General features: G+C 46.3%; 1 protein-coding gene across 5 annotated transcripts in view; it reads left to right on the top strand.

The window, feature by feature from the left end:
* Positions 1 to 18400, top strand: part of CUL2 (cullin 2) — a 267865-nt gene that overhangs the window by 54475 nt on the left and 194990 nt on the right. The window lies entirely within an intron of this gene.

The raw sequence follows: 18400 nt of genomic DNA, 5'->3' as shown, positions 1-18400 counted from the left end.
CTAAAGCTAGGTGCCCCCTAAGAAACACCTTTTCATATGTGTGTGTGTGTGTATATCTATCTATCTATCTATCTATCTATCTATCTATCTATATATATATATATATATATATATATATATATATATATATATATATCTATATATATATATATATATATCTATCTATCCACATATGAAAGGTGTTTCTTAGGGGGCACCTAGCTTTAGAACTCATGTTTAAGACCTTTTAGTGTGTTGGGCCTTTAAACTAAGGATAGAGATAACAAATCTGCACTTCACATACTATTCATTGAGTACAACCAAATAAAATCTTTTAAAATAAAACATACAACAATTTATTAAAATGTTTTTACATACTTCATCAGGGATGTTCAAGATCGTTTTGGTAAGGCTTTACCAAAACGATCTTTAACACCCCTGATGAAGTCATTTAAGACTAAACGCGTTAGGTGACGTATTGGGAACACAATGATTTAAAGAACCATATTGTAAAAGCCAACTCGAGATAAGGGGACTTCCATCTCAAATGTATTGTTTTATTGCTAGAAGTGTTCAAAAACATTTTAATAAATTGTTGTATATTTTATTTTAAAAGATTTTATTTGGTTGTACTCAATGAATAGTATGTGAAGTGCAGATTTGTTATCTTTATCCTTCGTTTAAAGGCCCAACACACTGAAAGGTTTTAAACACGACTTCTACAACTAGGTGCTCCCTAAGAAACACCTTTCATGTATCTACCAAAGGCCCTTTCTGGCAGAGGACAATTCTTTGGGGCCCTGCCTCCGAACTCTATATTAAAGTCATTTAGCTAAAGTGAATCCTATTGATGAAGCGTGAACGTACAATAGCGCAGTATTGGTAACCAAACAAATTAGTATATTGTACACTTGAGTGCAAGACTCCTTCTGTCTGAACTACCATCCCACCTGTGTACCCAGGTGATTTTAATTAGAGCATGGTCCTTGCATAGCAGTCTACGCATCAGTGTTACTATTAGGGATGTTAGGGACCCATCTGGTATAGATCACCTTGTCGTGATTGTTAGGCTTGCATTCTTGGCCAAACGTACTAAGAAACCTTTATTATTACTCCATGTCAAATTGTAAAGTTCATTATAATTGTTCTGATTATTAGTATTCTAAACCAGGGTGTACACCAGAATGATGCATTATTCATGCGACAGAAGGGCCTACAGTGTTGCAAAAAATTATTTGGACAGCCACTGATTGTGCAAGTTGACCCACTTAAAAAGATGAGGGAGGTCTGTAATTTCCATCATATGTACACTTCAACTGTGAGAGACAGAATCTGAAAAAAATAATAATTGGGAAATCTCATTGTATGATTTTTAATCAATTTACTTGTATATTCTTGTGGAAAATAAATATTTGGACACCTACCAAGCAGCAAGATTTCTGGCTCTCACAGACTTGTTACTTTTAAGAAGCTCTTCTATCCTCCACTCGTTACCTGTATTAATGGCACCTGTTTGAATTGGTTATCTGTATAAAAGACACCTGTCCACACCCTCAAACAGTCAGACTGCTACCTCTCCACCATGACCAAGACCAGAGAGCTGTCTAAGGACACCAGAGACAAAATTGTAGAGCTGTACAAGGCTGGGATGAGCTACTCAACAATAGGCAAGCAGCTTGGTGAGAAGAGATCAACTGTTGGCGCAATTATAAAAAAATGGAAGAAATACAAGATCACTGACAATCTCCCTCGACCTGGGGTAAGGTGCATCAAACGCCCCATGAATTTTTAAAAGTAAGAAAAATGATTTGTTCCCATGCTACATTTTTTTTGAATTGTTAAGGAGATATTGCATACCAAATTTGAAGAATCTGAGATGATATTTATGTGGCCCACCATGCCCCTGAAGATTAAAGATTTCTATTAATTTCTATTTTTTATTTTTTTTATTTCTATTTTTTTTTTCTCTGGCTGGGTCCACAGGATTATCCACAGGATAACATTGGGATATTGTCGAGCGACAGCGAAAATGGCACCAACACGGTCACGAGCTTTCTGGCCTCCCAGGATGCATTGGGGCCTCCACTATATAGTCCCGCCCACTGACTCAGTCAGATCAGTTTTTTGCTTGGTGCGGCAGGAAGCCGCATGGTCACAGGGCTGCTGTGAAAGCAGCCTTAAGTTTTCATTAATTTATTTTTATAGACTTGCTGTTTTGGTTTTTGAGTGACTTCTCTTAGCAGCGTCTTAAACGCATATTAGAAAGGGTCACTCCAACAACTCCCCACCGGGTCGCAACAACGCTTACCTCCGCGGTACAGTGCTGTCTCGACGGGCGTCTGTGTCGGATGTTCTAGCAGGTCCAGCAGACGTTACCAGGCTGTGGCCGGAGCATGGGGAGACGGTGAGTCTATGGACTTCCTCTTACTAGAGGGGTCAGGACACAGCTACACTGATTTGGTGGAGACTACAAACAGTGTGTTGATGCGCCGAACATCCCGGTGTGACAGCGCTACGCTCTGGGGATCATAGGCGCCAGGACTAGGTGAGGCCGCGATCCCGGGAGTTTAAGTCAACAGGGGGTTTCAGACGCTCTCCTGGCCGTCCCTCCTCCGAGTTCATGGCCAGTTCCCGCGTGTCTCTCGTTTCATGAACTGAATGACCTCACTTCCGGCTCAGACGCTACCACGAGGGTACTCGGTCGCAGCTTAGACACTGCGGTTGTGTACACTGGATATAAACCCGCCCATACCGAGTCGCAGGCCTTTAGCGTCTGCATGCACGTGGAGTCGCTCAGCGTCCGTGAAGAAGCAGCTATTGATGTTGGCACTGTTGCTTCTAAAGCTTCAGCCCTGGCAGTAGTCGCTCGCAGAGCAGTTTGGCTACGGACCTGGAAGGCAGATGCGGAGTCCAAGAAAGAATTGGAAGCATTGCCTTTCGTGGGTAATATATTATTTGGAAAACCTTTATCGGATATCCTAGAGTCAGAGGCTGAATCGAAAAAGGTCAGATTTCCGGCTACCTATAACCCTAAGTCCACGGGTTTAAAGTTTCGCTCATTTCGCTGGCAAAGCAAAGCGAAAGCAAAAGAGGAGCCTAAACAACCCCAGTTTAAATCCAGGGGTAGGAAGCAGTGGGCTAGCAAAAAGCCAGCTTCCAAACCTGAACAGAAACTCTCTTCAGGCTGAACTCTCAGCCTGAAGAGACGGGCCTCCGCCTGGAGGATTCCAGGGTTGGGGGCCGACTCCTGCAATTTGCACACATATGGCAACAGTCAACAGCAGATGCCTGGGTGCAGAAGGTAGTATCTCAGGGGTATGGGTTCCCATTCAGGAGGCAGCCTCCTCAAAGATTTTTTTGCACCAGCCCGTCTCGTATAGAGTCGAAGACCAATGCCCTGCAAGAAGCAGTCCAAAAATTACTGCAGTCAGGTGTGATTGCCCCAGTACCTCCATCACAAAAGGGACAGGGGTATTACTCCAATCTATTTCTAATCCAGAAACCAAATGGGTCATATCGACCAATTTTAAATCTAAAAATGTTGAACAACTACATATGGATCCCGAAGTTCCACATGGAGACGGTTACGCTCCATAATATTGGCTATGGAACCGGGAGACTACATGGTATCTCTGGATGTACGGGATGCTTACCTGCATGTGCCTATAGCACTATCACATCGGTGTTACCTCAGGTTTGCCATCCTCAAGGAACATTTCCAGTTCCAAGCTCTGCCCTTCGGGCTAGCTACAGCACCCAGGGTGTTTACCAAGATCATGGTGGTTATGGCAGCTTGTCTGTGCAAGCAGGGGATAAGAATATTCCCATACCTAGACGACCTATTAATCTTAGCACAGTCGCAAGATTTACTGTTGAGCCATTTCCAACAGATGATAGTTTGTTTACAGAGACACGGGTGGCTCATAAATTGGGAGAAGTCGTCCCTGAATCCGTCACAGCGGATGGTTCATTTGGGAGCCATATTGGATTCAGACCTACAGAGAGTTCTCTTACCAGAGAGAAAAATAGTCAAGGTGCAGGTCATGGCTCAGGAAGCGTTGCAAGCCCAGACAATGTCAGTCCATGCAGCAATGCGACTGCTGGGTCTGATGGTACCAACGTTCGACATGGTGGAATATGCGCAATTCCGCTCCAGACCGTTGCAGCATCTCATTTTGACCAAATGGAACGGAAATCATCAAACAATAAAGAAGCAGATGATAAAGATTCCAGTGAATGTAAAAAGGTCTCTAGCATGGTGGCTACAGACAGACCATTTAAACAAGGGGAGACCCTTTTGGATAAAAGAGTGGCAAGTCCTGACAACAGATGCCAGCCTGCAAGGCTGGGGGGCGGTACTCGGAAGCCTATGGTTCCAGAGAAAATGGACCCCAAGGGAAAGTCGCCTGCCGATAAATCTGTTAGAAATAAGAGCCATCTACTTGGCTCTGGTTCAGGTAAAGGACAATCTACAAGGAAGACCAGGCCAGATCCGCTCAGACAATGCGACGGCAGTAGCCTACCTCAATCATCAAGGAGGAACTCACAGCAAGAGTCTGATGGAGGAAGTAACTCCCATTCTAAAATGGGCAGAACTCCATCTCCCGGCATTGTCAGCAGTATTTGTCCTGGGTGTACTAAACTGGGAAGTGGATTTTCTCAGTCGGCACACCATTCAGGAAACCGAATGGGCACTACACCCAGAAGTGTTTCAGACACTGGTGAACAGATGGGGTCTACCGGAGATGGACCTTATGGCATCTCGTCTAAACAACAAAGTTCCGAGGTACGGATCAAGAACAAAGGGACCCAGGAGTGGTAGACGCACTGTCAGTAGAATGGAGGTTTCAGCTGGCATATCTGTTCCCTCCAATATCTCTGTTACCCAGAGTAGTGAGAAAGATAAAACAGGCAAAAGGAGCAATTATTCTAATAGCTCCAGCTTGGCCAAGAAGGCATTGGTACACAGATCTGTTGAGAATGTCTGTGGAAGCACTGATACTGCTCCCTCAACGTCCAGATCTATTAATGCAGGGTCCTTGTTGTCACAGTCATCTGGATCGCCTGTCTTTGACGGCGTGGCTGTTGAAACCTCTATCTTAGAGGCTAAAGGATTTTCAAAGCAGGTAATCCAAACCATGCTTAGAGCAAGAAAGCCTTCTTCGGCCCGTGTGTATCATAGAATATGGCAAGCCTATAGTCATTGGTGTTCTGGAAAAAATTACAATCCGAGATCTTTTAAAGTAGCTAGAATTTTGGATTTCCTGCAGGCAGGATTGGATAAAGGGTTGAAGGTTGCTTCCTTGAGGGTGCAAGTCTCAGCATTGACTGTATGGTTTCAGCAGAAGATTGCTGACCTACAGGATGTACGTGCGTTTTTCCAAGGAGTAGTACATATTCAACCTCCATTTGTTCCTCCTGCAGCTCCCTGGGATTTGAATTTAGTTCTTAAATTTCTCCAGGGTCCTTTGTTTGAACCACTTGAGAGAGCGGATCTTAAGTGGTTAACGGTTAAAGTTCTTTTTTTACTGGCAATGGCGTCAGCCAGAAGAGTGTCAGATTTGGGAGCATTATCATGTAAGTCTCCTTTCCTAAGTTTTTTTCCAGACAGCTAGATCTCGTTCTGAGAACTGCTCTATCTTCCAAAGGTGGTATCAAAATTTCACCTGAATGAAGAGATTGTAGTCCCAGCTTTTCAGGTATCGGGACTATCTGCAGGAGAAGCGTCGCTGGACGTGGTCCGGGCTTTAAAAATCTACATAGATCGTACTAGTGCCATCAGGAAAACAGATTCCCTCTTCATCCTCTACGGATTCCATAGAAGAGGATGGCCTGCTAGTAAACAGACGCTGGCGAGATGGCTCCGAATGGTAATATCTGAAGCTTATTCTCATGCAGATCTCCCTATTCCGGCTAATGTCTCTGCACACTCTACACGTAAGGTAGGTCCTTCTTGGGCAGCACAACAGGGTGCATCAGCAGAACAGATATGTAGGGCAGCCACATGGTCTTCCATAAACACATTCATCAGACATTATGCCTTGGACACTTTTGCCTCTGATGACGCAGACTTCGGGCGGAAGGTCCTCCTGTGCAATCAGGAGCGTCCCCACCACTAAAATGGCTTTGGGAATCCCAATGTTATCCTGTGGACCCAGCCAGAGAAATGAACGTTATGGTAAGAACTTACCGTTGATAACGTGATTTCTCTTATGTCCATAGGTATCCACAGGGATCCCACCCTGACGCATCTGATTTGAGGATCTAGACAATCACTAAGCCTCTTCCCTCTTGTATGGAAGGGTGTGCATGTGTGTTCTTATCGCCTGTACAGGTCTCTACTTAATGTTTCTGCCTAAAATCGCTGTGGAAAGAACTGATCTGACTGAGTCGGTGGGCGAGACAATATAGTGGAGGCCCCAATGCATCCTGGGAGGCCAGAAAGCTCGTGACCGTGTTGGTGCCATTTTCGCTGTCCCTCGACAATATCCCAATGTTATCCTGTGGATACCGGTGGACATAAGAGAAATCACGTTATCAACGGTAAGTTCTTACCATAACGTTCATTTTTATCTGAAAAAGAAATAATGATTTGATTAATGATTTGGATGGGAACAGCCACGATAGGCCCATGAGGCTTCATGCTGTTCCCTTTCTTTGGTATGTTCTTATGTTCTTAAATCAATTTAAGACACGCATTCATGGCACACATACAAAAGTTGGCTTCGTTTTGCTAAAGTTAGTTTTGTATAGTACAGTACAGTACAATACAATACAATACAATACAGACAATTTTTTGGTGTGGAGGTGGACCACCTAAGTCAAATCGTACATCAAAAAAAATTTGCACAGTTGTTTCTATGCTAAAAAGGTACATTTTAAGAATAGGGACAGCAAGCATTCCGAATGTCGGGGCGTTTGATGCACCCTAACCTGGGGCTCCATGCAAGATCTCACCTCGTGGGGTATCAATGATCTTGAGAACGTTGAGGACTCGGCCCAGAACTACACGGGGGGACCTGGTCAATGACCTCGAGAGCTGGGACCACAGTCACAAAGGTAACCATTGGTAACACACTACGTCGTCATGGATTGAAATCCTGCAGCGCCCGAAAAGTCCCCCTGCTTAAGCCAGCACATGTCCAGGCCCATCTAAAGTTTGCCAGGGATCATCTGGATGATCCAGAGGAGGATTGGGAGAATGTAATGTGGTCAGATGAGTGCAAAATCTAACTTTTTGGTATAAATTCCACTCGCCGTGTTTGGAGGGAGAAGAATGATGAATGGCATCCCAAGAAAACCATACCCACTGTGAAGCATGGGGGTGGAAACATTATGCTTTAGGGCTGCTATTCTGCAAAGGAGACAGGACGACTGATCCGTATTAAGGAGAGGATGAATGGGGCCATGTATCGTGAGATTTTGGGCAAAAACCTCCTTCCCTCAGTAAGAGCATTGAAGATGGAACGTGGCTGGGTCTTCAAGCATGACAATGACCCCAAACACACGTCCGGGCAAGTAAGGAGTGGCTCCGTAAGAAGCATTTCAAGGTCCTGGAGTGGCCTAGCCAGTCTCCAGACCTCAACCCAATAGAAAATCTGTGAAGGGAGTTGAAAGTCCGTGTTGCCTGGCGACAGCCCCAAAACCTGACAGATCTAGAGAAGATCTGCATGGAAGAGTAAGCCAAAATACATGCTACAGTGTGTGCAAACCTGGTCAAGAACTACAGGAAACGTTTGACCTCTGTAATTGCCAACCGAGGTTATATTACAAAGTATTGAGTTAAGGTCCATACACACATGCCGATAAAATGAGCGACGTCGCTCATTTTCCCCCTCCCTGAGCGACGTCGCTTATTTTATCAGCAAGTGTGTATGCCGCAAGCGCCGACCGATGCGCAGCCCCGCGGGTTGACAACGATCGTCGCCAGTGCATGCATGAAGGATCTGGACTGTCGTCCACGGCGTTCGTGCAGGGCTGGCGGAGGCGTGACGTCACTGAGCGATATGAGTGGTCATATCGCTCAGTGTGTACAGTCGGCCGCCGACCGGCTGGCCCGGGAGGGTGAAACATTAGACGACGTCGCTCACAGAGCGACATCGTCTAATGTGTATGGACCTTAAAACTTTTTGATTGTCCAAATATTTATTTTCCGCAAGAATATACAAATTGTTTAAAAAGCATACAATGTGATTTCCTATTTTTATTTTTTTTAGATTCTGTCTCTCACAGTTGAAGTGTACCTATGATGGAAATTACAGACCTCTCATCTTTTTAAGTGGGTCAACTTGCACAAACGGTGGCTGTCAAAATACTTTTTTGCCCCACTGGATGTACAGATATAACATGCAGCTGTATCCACTGCAAAATCCGATGTCTGACAGTGCCATATTACAGTACATCCCACATTCATCTCCATCAGCTGGGTCAGCCTATCTAACACGCAGTACATCAGATGGGGAGACAACGTACACGCAATTGAGCGTACACACTGAGTGATATTGCCGATATATTTTCCAGACTCGTATCAGAACGATATATCAGTGAATATATTGCTTGATCGGCCTAATTCAGACGGCTTCGCAAAGCGGCAATTGTACGCATTGCGAACGGCAAAAGATAGCAGCAGCAATTGTAAGAACAACTACATATGAATAAAGCCTAGTGTGTATCCGGCCTTAGTGCATGAAGTGTGCACCTGTTTTTTTCTTTATAGTAGTATAAGTGCAGGGAAAGTGTTGCTTAACTTCTATTAAATGTTATATTAAACATGTTTATTTTTCAGTACTCTCACCATTTTGTTTTCCCCTACTAAACACCAAGGTTACTGTAAAAGACTGGCAGCACAAGTGACCAGGATGGGCCTGCTTTTTTATTTAAAGTAATAGCAATTTTGCACTATTGCGTCCAATCAGTTTGTCTTCCCTGGTTGCCCTGTTAGCCGTGGAGGCTGATTGTAGTACAGTGAGTGTAGTCTGTGACCCCTTGGCCAGAAAGCTTACCAGAATTGCTAAAAGGCCATCTCCCACCTCTTTTGTTTTCTCAGAGTTTAAACTTCTCATGCATTAAGATTAAAATAATGACCAGAAATTGATTTATATAATAAATACTGCATTTGGCATCCAGTGAGCTAAAACTGAAACATATGGTGGTAAATGTAATAGGGTGCAAATTGCCGGAGGTGTGGGACTTTGGGCAAGAATGCCTGTATTTTTAAAGCTGTAATCATTTACAAGGCAAATCCAACCTGGTTTTGCCTTGTAAATGATTGCTGCTCTAAAAATACAGGCATTCTCGTCCGGCAATTTGCTCCCTATTACATTACCCCATGGGCTTAGTTAGCTCTCACGCTTACTTTTAGATTGTAAGCTCGCAAGAGCAGGGCCTTCTCCCCTCATGTGCCTTTCCTTCTCTTACTTACACTATCTTATACTCTGTACTCCCTGTGATGCCACCTAACCCCTGGTTTTCTGTATATAGCTTATACATGTGCTATATTTCAAACTGAAGGTGTTTTTTTTTCTCTCTCTCTTTTTGCTCTTTTGTTTATGTACTCAAATGGGTGCAGCAGATTCCTTGTGGTGCAATATAAATAAAAGATAATTGTAATTATAATCCCTGTTTCTCTAACGTCCTAAGTGGATGCTGGGGACTCCGTAAGGACCATGGGGAATAGCGGCTCCGCAGGAGACTGGGCACAAAAGTAAAGCTTTAGAACTACCTGGTGTGCACTGGCTCCTCCCCCTATGACCCTCCTCCAAGCCTCAGTTAGATTTTTGTGCCCGAACGAGAAGGGTGCACACTAGGTGGCTCTCCTGAGCTGCTTAGTGAAAAGTTTAGTTTTAGGTTTTTTATTTTCAGTGAGACCTGCTGGCAACAGGCTCACTGCATCGAGGGACTAAGGGGAGAAGAAGCGAACTCACCTGCGTGCAGAGTGGATTGGGCTTCTTAGGCTACTGGACATTAGCTCCAGAGGGACGATCACAGGCCCAGCCATGGATGGGTCCCAGAGCCGCGCCGCCGGCCCCCTTACAGAGCCAGAAGAGTGAAGAGGTCCGGAAAATCGGCGGCAGAAGACGTCCTGTCTTCAACAAGGTAGCGCACAGCACTGCAGCTGTGCGCCATTGCTCTCAGCACACTTCACACTCCGGTCACTGAGGGTGCAGGGCGCTGGGGGGGGGGGCGCCCTGAGACGCAATAAAAACACCTTGGATGGCAAAAAATGCATCACATATAGCTCCTGGGCTATATGGATGAATTTAACCCCTGCCAGAATACATAGAAAAACGGGAGATAGGCTCCGCCCCCTTATCGGCGGCCTTATCTCCTCAGCACACTGGCGCCATTTTCCCTCACAGCTCCGTTGGAGGGAAGCTCCCTGGCTCTCCCCTGCAGTCACTACACTACAGAAAGGGTTAAAAAAGAGAGGGGGGGGGGCACTAATTACGCGCAGTATTAAAGATACAGCAGCTATAAGGGGAAAAACACTTATATAAGGTTATCCCTGTATATATATAGCGCTCTGGTGTGTGCTGGCAAACTCTCCCTCTGTCTCCCCAAAGGGCTAGTGGGGTCCTGTCCTCTATCAGAGCATTCCCTGTGTGTGTGCTGTATGTCGGTACGTTTGTGTCGACATGTATGAGGAGAAAAATGATGTGGAGACGGAGCAGATTGCCTGTAATAGTGATGTCACCCCCTAGGGGGTCGACACCTGAGTGGATGAACTGTTGGAAGAAATTACGTAACAGTGTCAGCTCTGTATAAAAGACAGTGGTTGACATGAGACAGCCGGCTCCTCAGCTTGTGCCTGTCCAGACGTCTCATAGGCCGTCAGGGGCTCTAAAGCGCCCGTTACCTCAGATGGCAGATATAGACGCCGACACGGATACTGACTCCAGTGTCGACGGTGAAGAGACAAATGTGACTTCCAGTAGGGCCACACGTTACATGATTGAGGCAATGAAAAATGTTTTACACATTTCTGATGATACGAGTACCACCAAAAAAGGGGTATTATGTTCGGTGAGGAAAAACTACCTGTAGTTTTCCTGAATCTGAGAAATTAAATGAGGTGTGTGATGATGCGTGGTTTTCCCCCGATAACTGATGATTTCAAAAATGTTATTGGCCTTATATCCTTTCCCGCCAGAGGTTAGGGTGCGTTGGGAAACACCCCCTAGGGTGGATAAAGCGCTCACACGCTTGTAAGAACAAGGGCTCTACCCTCTCCTGAGATGGCCGCCCTTAAGGATCCTGCTGATAGAAAGCAGGAGGGCATCCTAAAAGGTATTTACACACATACTGGTGTTATACTGCGACCAGCAATCGCCTCAGCCTGGATGTGCAGTGCTGGGTTGGCGTGGTCGGATTCCCTGACTGAAAATATTGATACCCTAGATAGGGACAGTATATTATTGCCTATAGAGCATTTGAAAGATGCATTTCTATATATGCGTGATGCACAGCGGAATATTTGCCGACTGGCATCAAGTCTAAGTGCGTTGTCCATTTCTACCAGTAGAGGGTTATGGACACGACAGTGGTCAGGTGATGCGGATTCCAAACGGCATTTGGAAGTATTGCCTTATTAAGGGGAGGAGTTATTTGGGGTCGGTCTTTCAGACCTGGTGGCCACGGCAACAGCTGGGAAATCCACGTTTGTACCCCAGGTCGCCTCTCAACATGAGAAGACGCCGTATTATCAGGCGCAGTCTTTTCGTGGGCAAGCGGGCAAAAGGTTCCTCATTTCTGCCCCGTGACAGAGGGAGAGGAAAAAGGCTGCAGAAATCAGCCAGTTCCCAGGAACAGAAACCCTCTCCCGCCTCTGCCAAGCCCTCAGTATGACGCTGGGGCTTTACAAGCAGAATCAGGCACGGTGGGGGCCCGTCTCAATGAATTTCAGCGCGCAGTGGGCTCACTCGCAAGTAGACCCCTGGATCCTTCATTTGATATCTCAGGGGTACAAATTGGAATTCGAGACGTCTTCCCCTCGCCGTTTCCTAAAGTCGGCTTTACCGATGTCTCCTTCTGACAGGGAGACAGTTTTGGAAGCCATTCACAAGCTGTATTCCCAGCAGGTGATAATCAAGGTACCCCTCCTGCAACAGGGAACGGGGTATTATTCCACACTGTTGTGGTACCGAAGCCGGACGGCTCGGTGAGACCGATTCTAAATCTAAAATCTTTGAACACTTACATACAGAGGTTCAAATTCAAGATTGAGTCACTCAGAGCAGTGATTGCGAACCTGGAAGAAGAGGACTACATGATGTCTCGGGACATCAAGGATGCTTACCTTCATGTCCCAATTTACCCTTCTCACCAAGGGTACCTCAGGTTTATGGTACAGAACTGTCACTATCAGTTTCAGACGCTGCCGTATGGATGGTCCACGGCACCCCGGGTCTTTACCAAGGTAATGGCCGAAATGATGATACTCCTTCGAAGGAAGGGAATTTTAGTTATCCCTTACTTGGACGATTCCCTGATAAGGGTAAGATCCAGGGAACAGTTGGAGGTCGGTGTAGCACTATCTCAGGTAGTGTTGCGGCAGCACGATTGGATTCTCAATATTCCAAAATCGCAGCTGATTCCGACGACTCGTCTTCTGTTCTTAGGGATGATCCTGGACACAGTTCAGAAAAAGGTGTTTCTCCCGGAGGAGAAAGTCAGGGAGTTATCCGAGCTAGTCGGGAACCTCCTATAACCGAGCCAAGTCTCAGTACATCAATGAGATGGTTCTGGGAAAAATGGTGGCTTCCTATGAAGCAATCCCATGCGGCAGATTCCACGCAAGAACTTTCCAGTGGGACCTGCTGGACAAATGGTCTGGGTCGCATCTTCAGATGCATCGGCGGATAACCCTGTCACCAAGCACAAGGGTGTCTCTCCTGTGGTGGTTGCAGAGTGCTCATCTTCTAGAGGGCCGCACATTCCTGGTGACCACGGATGCCAGCCTGCGAGGCTGGGAGCAGTCACACAGGGAAGGAATTTCCAGAGCTTATGGTCAAGCCTGGAGACATCACTTCACATAAATATCCTGAAGCTAAGGGCCATTTACAATGCTCTAAGCTCAGCAAGACCTCTGCTTCAAGGTCACCCGGAGTTGATCCATTCGGACAACATCACGGCAGTCACCCACGTAAACAGACAGGGTGACACAAGAAGCAGAAGGGCAATGGCAGAAGCTGCAAGGATTCTTCGCTGGGCGGAAAATCATGTGATAGCACTGTCAGCAGTATTCATTCCGGGAGTGGACAACTGGGAAGCAGACTTCCTCAGCAGACACGACCTCCACCCGGGAGAGTGGGGACTTCACCCAGAAGTCTTCCACATGTTTATAAAACTCGACAAGTATTGCGCCAGGTCAAGGGACCCTCAGGCAATAGCTGTAGACGCTCTGGTAACACAGTGGGTGTACCAGTCAGTGTATGTGTTCCCTCCTCTGCCTCTCATAACCAAGGTACTGAGAATTATAAGATGGAGAGGAGTAAGCACTATATTCGTGGCTCCGGATTGGCCAAGAAGGACTTGGTAACCGGAACTTCAAGAGATGCTCACGGAGGATCCGTGGCCTCTACCTCTAAGAAGGGACCTGCTCCAGCAAGGACCCTGTCTGTTCCAAGAATTACCGCGGCTGCGTTTGACGGCATGGCGGTTGAACGCCGGATCCAGAAGGAGAAAGGCATTCCGGATGAAGTCATTCCTATCCTGATCAAAGCCAGGAAAGATATAACCGCAAAACATTATCACCGCATTTGGCGAAAATATGTTGCGTGGTGCGAGGCCAGTAAGGCCCCGACGGAGGAATTTTCAACTAGGTCGATTCCTACATTTCCTGCAAACAGGAGTGTCTATGGGCCTGAAATGGGGGTCCATTAAGGTTCAAATTTCGGCCCTGTCAATTTTCTTCCAAAAAGAACTAGCTTCAGTCCCTGAAGTTCAGACGTTTGTGAAAGGGGTACTGTATATACAGCCTCCTTTTGTGCCTCCAGTGGCACCTTGGGATCTAAATGTAGTTTTTGGGTTCCAAAAGTCACATTGGTTTGAACTACTTTAAATATGTGGAGTTAAAATATCTCACATGGAAAGTGGTCATGCTGTTGGCCCTGGCCTGGGCCAGGTGCGTGTCAGAATTGGCGGCTTTATCCTGTAAAAGCCCTCATCTGATTTTCCATTCGGACAGGGCGGAATTGAGGACTTGTCCTCAGTTTCTCCCTAAGGTGGTTTTCAGCGTTTCACCTGAATCAACCTATTGTGGTGCCTGCGGCTACTAGGGACTTGGAGGACTCCAAGTTGCTAGACGTTGTCAGAGCCCTGGAAATATAGGTTTCCAGGACGGCTGGAGTCAGAAAATCTGACTCGTTGTTTATTCTGTATGCACCCAACAAGCTGGGTGCTCCTGCTTCTAAGCAGACTATTGCTCGTTGGATTTGTAGTACAATTCAGCTTGCACATTCTGTGACAGGCCTGCCACAGCCAAAATCTGTAAAAGCCCATTCCACAAGGAAGGTGGGCTCATCTTGGGCGGCTGCCCGAGGGGTCTCGGCTTTACAACTTTGCCGAGCAGCTACTTGGTCAGGAGCAAATACGTTTGTAAAATTCTACAAATTTGATACCCTGGCTGAGGAGGACCTGGAGTTCTCTCATTTGGTGCTGCAGAGTCATCCGCACTCTCCCGCCCGTTTGGGAGCTTTGGTATAATCCCCATGGTCCTTACGGAGTCCCCAGCATCCACTTAGGACGTTAGAGAAAATAAGAATTTACTTACCGATAATTCTATTTCTCGTAGTCCGTAGTGGATGCTGGGCGCCCATCCCAAGTGCGGATTGTCTGCAATACTGGTACATAGTTATTGTTACCAAAAAAATCGGGTTATTGCTGTAGTGAGCCATCTTTTCTAGAGGCTCCTCTGTTATCATGCTGTTAACTGGGTTTAGATCACAAGTTATATGGTGTGGCTGGTATGAGTCTTACCCGGGATTTAAAATCCTTCCTTATTGTGTACGCTCGTCCGGGCACAGTATCCTAACTGAGGCTTGGAGGAGGGTCATAGGGGGAGGAGCCAGTGCACACCAGGTAGTTCTAAAGCTTTACTTTTGTGCCCAGTCTCCTGCGGAGCCGCTATTCCCCATGGTCCTTACGGAGTCCCCAGCATCCACTACGGACTACGAGAAATAGAGTTATCGGTAAGTAAATTCTTATTTTTATTTATTACAGAAGCCATAAGCATGTTTCTCTTATGTCATGGACATCCTGGTCACCAGTCATTGCAGCTGCTGATAGTTAAGTTCTAAATGAGTGCAGAACTTTGTAGAGGACACTTAGATATGTTATATCATAATACAGGCAAATCACCGGTGTGCAAGCCATTAACAGTTACTGACACATCGGCATGCTCATTATATCGCAAACACTTATACTTTCACGTTTAAAAAAGATTTGTTCTCACGAGCAGGGCCCTCTTCCCTCATGTGCTTATCCTTTTTGTTACTTTAATAATCCTCAACTGGCCAAATACCGCAGTTTTTTGGCCACCTTGAAACTTATCTCTATGTCGTCTACAGGTGTAGTTATGCTTAGTTACCCTGCACTTGTCCTATATTGTCTAAAACGGTAAGTCACTGTTTTCCTGTTTTGATAATATGCATCTGTACTCTGTAATTGGGCTCTGCAGAACCCTTGTGGCGCCATATAAATAAAGGATAATAATAATAATAATTATTATTTCAGTTCTTTTAATATTGAGATTGTTTTATTTTGAGCTCCTCTAGTTCCTTTTCTTGTGGTGATAGCCAAATTTATAAATACTAAGGTTAAGCCGATGTGTGCTCTTAACTAAATATGTGATTGGATAGACATCCCAAAAAAAAACGTTACTGGCTGTCCTCCAAAGTAAGACTTACACAGACTTAAACAGGCTTTTCAGTGTAACACTAGCCCCACCACTGGGCCGCCTTCCATTGCTGTTGTCAGTCTGTTACTACCAACTGTTAGCATTTTAGGATCCTATTTTTCTTTGTTCTTAAAAGCCGCAATCCCACATACATATTTTTTCCGTTTAAATAGCAGTTTATTCTATTTTTAGCATTCATCTGACTCTTAGCTATACTTCTAGTGATAATCCTAAAATATGGCTGCCACATGCTCACAGCCTTCAGCATGTCACGTGCTGGCAGAGGGGGGAAACTGGCAGTGAGGATGTTATAGCCAAAACATAGCTGATAGCGGTGTTCCAAAACCTCTCTGTGACCTGCTCTTGCTTTTGGTGTCTTTGAGAATCTTCTGCAGTACATAAATACACAGCAATGGCAGGAATATACTGCGGAGATTAACTGTTTCAAGGAAGTTTAATTTTCTGCAGCGGGGTACACTGGGGTTCCACAGGGATAACATCGGGGTGTAGAGTTGGATCTTGATCCGAGGCACCAACAGGCTAAAAGCTTTGACCGTTCCCAGGATGCACAGCGCCGCCTCCTCTATAACCCCGCCTCCGTGCACAGGAGCTCAGTTTGTAAATTGGTGCCTGCAGTGCATATCTGACACATTGCCACCGCCGCCTATTACATTAAGGAGGCGTCCTCTGAGGCAGGTGTGTTGGCGGCTAAGGCATCGACTACGTCCATCCTAGCTCACCGTATTCTGTGGTTGAGGTCATGGAAGGTGGACCTGGACTCCAAAAAGACCTTTTAAGGGGGACATCCTATTTGGGGAAGATCTCAATAAAATTGTGACTGACTTAGCGGCTGCTAAGACGGCTTTTCTCCCAAATACTAATCCTTCTGCACAGAAGGCAAAAGGTACCACTTTTCGTTCCTTTCGACCTCAAGGGAAAGCAAAAGGTCAGGCATACCAGAGACAATCTCGTGTTCCCAAAACCACTAAGCCCAAAGCGAAACAATCCTGGTCTGCCCGTCAGCCTGCTTCTAAACGCGACAAGCCTGCTGCATGACTGGGTGGGCCTCCCCCTGGGGGACCCCAGGGTGGGAGGCCGACCTCTGCGGTTCACCCAGCTCTGGTTGATGACCACTTCAGACGCATGGGTGCGAGAAGTTGTCTCTCATGGCTACGCAGTCTCTGTTTCAAGAGACGTCCCCCTCGCAAGCCCTGCACAATGGTTATCCCTTCGGATCTGTTGAAGGCACAAGCTCTACAACTGGTTGTGCGTTCTCTCCTGAATACAGGAGTGGTTGTGCCGATACCTCTGTCCCAGAGAGGCAGAGGATACTACTCGACCCTGTTTCTTGTCCCGAAACCCAATGGGTTTTTCCGGCCTATACTCAACCTCAAATCACTGAACAAGTTTGTAAGAGTGTCCAAGTTCCGTATGGAAACATTGCGCTCGATTGTACTGGCCATGGAACCCACAGACTATATGGTATCCCTGGATATACAAGAAGCTTACCTGCATATTCCTATTGCCATATCGCATCAGCAATATCTGCGGTTTGCTATTTGCAACTTTCACTATCCGTTCCAGGCTCTGCCGTTTGGGCTCGCCACGGCCCCTTGTATCTTTATCAAGGTTAAGGTCGCCAGGGAGTCAGGATCCTGCCGTATCTAGATGACTTGCTGATTCTGGCAAACTTCCACGATGTCCTCCTTGGTCATCTACAACTGACTGTAAACTTCCTACAAGCCAACAGGTGGCTCATCAACTGGAAGAAGTCCTTGCTGGTTCCTGCTCGTAGCATGGTGCACCTGGGGGCACTACTGGACACACACAGTCAATGGCTGTTTCTGTCTCCAGAAAAGGTCCTGAAACTTCATGACAAGGATCAGATGCTTCCTCTCTCGCCTAAGAGTGTCGATACACTCGGCGATGCAAATACTAGGGTTCATGGTGTCGGCTTTCGACATGGTAGAGTACGCTCAATTTCATTCCCGCCCTCTACAGAGGTTAATCCTTTCCAAGTGGGACGGCCTACCTCATCGGATCAGGTCTCACATGATTTCCTTGACTCAAGAGGTTCGTCTGTCGCTGACCTAGTGGCTACAGGACTAGCAATTGAGCATGGGCCGTCTTTTCTGGATCCCCAACTTGGTCCTACTGACTACGGACGCCAGTCTGAAGGGCTGGGGCGCGGTGTTGGAGCAACACTCTTTCCAGGGTCGGTGGACCATGGAGGAATCACTCCTCCTGATAAACATCCTAGAATTACGGACAGTGTTTAATGCTTTGTCTCCCGCCCTGCCTCTGATACAGAACAGGCCTGTTCAAGTACAGTCAGACAACGCCACCACGGTGGCGTTCATAAACCATCAAGTTGGTACTTGAAGCCGCATGGCTATGATGGAAGTGTCAAAAATCCTTTGTTGGGCGGAATGCCATCTGCCAGCAATATCAGCAGTGTTCATTCCAGGAGTCCTCAACTGGGAAGCGGATTTCCTCAGTCGTCGGGATGTGCACGCCGGAGAGTGG

Source organism: Pseudophryne corroboree, chromosome 5 (assembly GCF_028390025.1).
Source record: "Pseudophryne corroboree isolate aPseCor3 chromosome 5, aPseCor3.hap2, whole genome shotgun sequence".
Taxonomy (NCBI): Eukaryota; Metazoa; Chordata; class Amphibia; order Anura; family Myobatrachidae; genus Pseudophryne; species Pseudophryne corroboree.
Note: the sequence above shows the minus strand (reverse complement) of the source record. Positions and strands in the feature narration are given on the sequence as shown.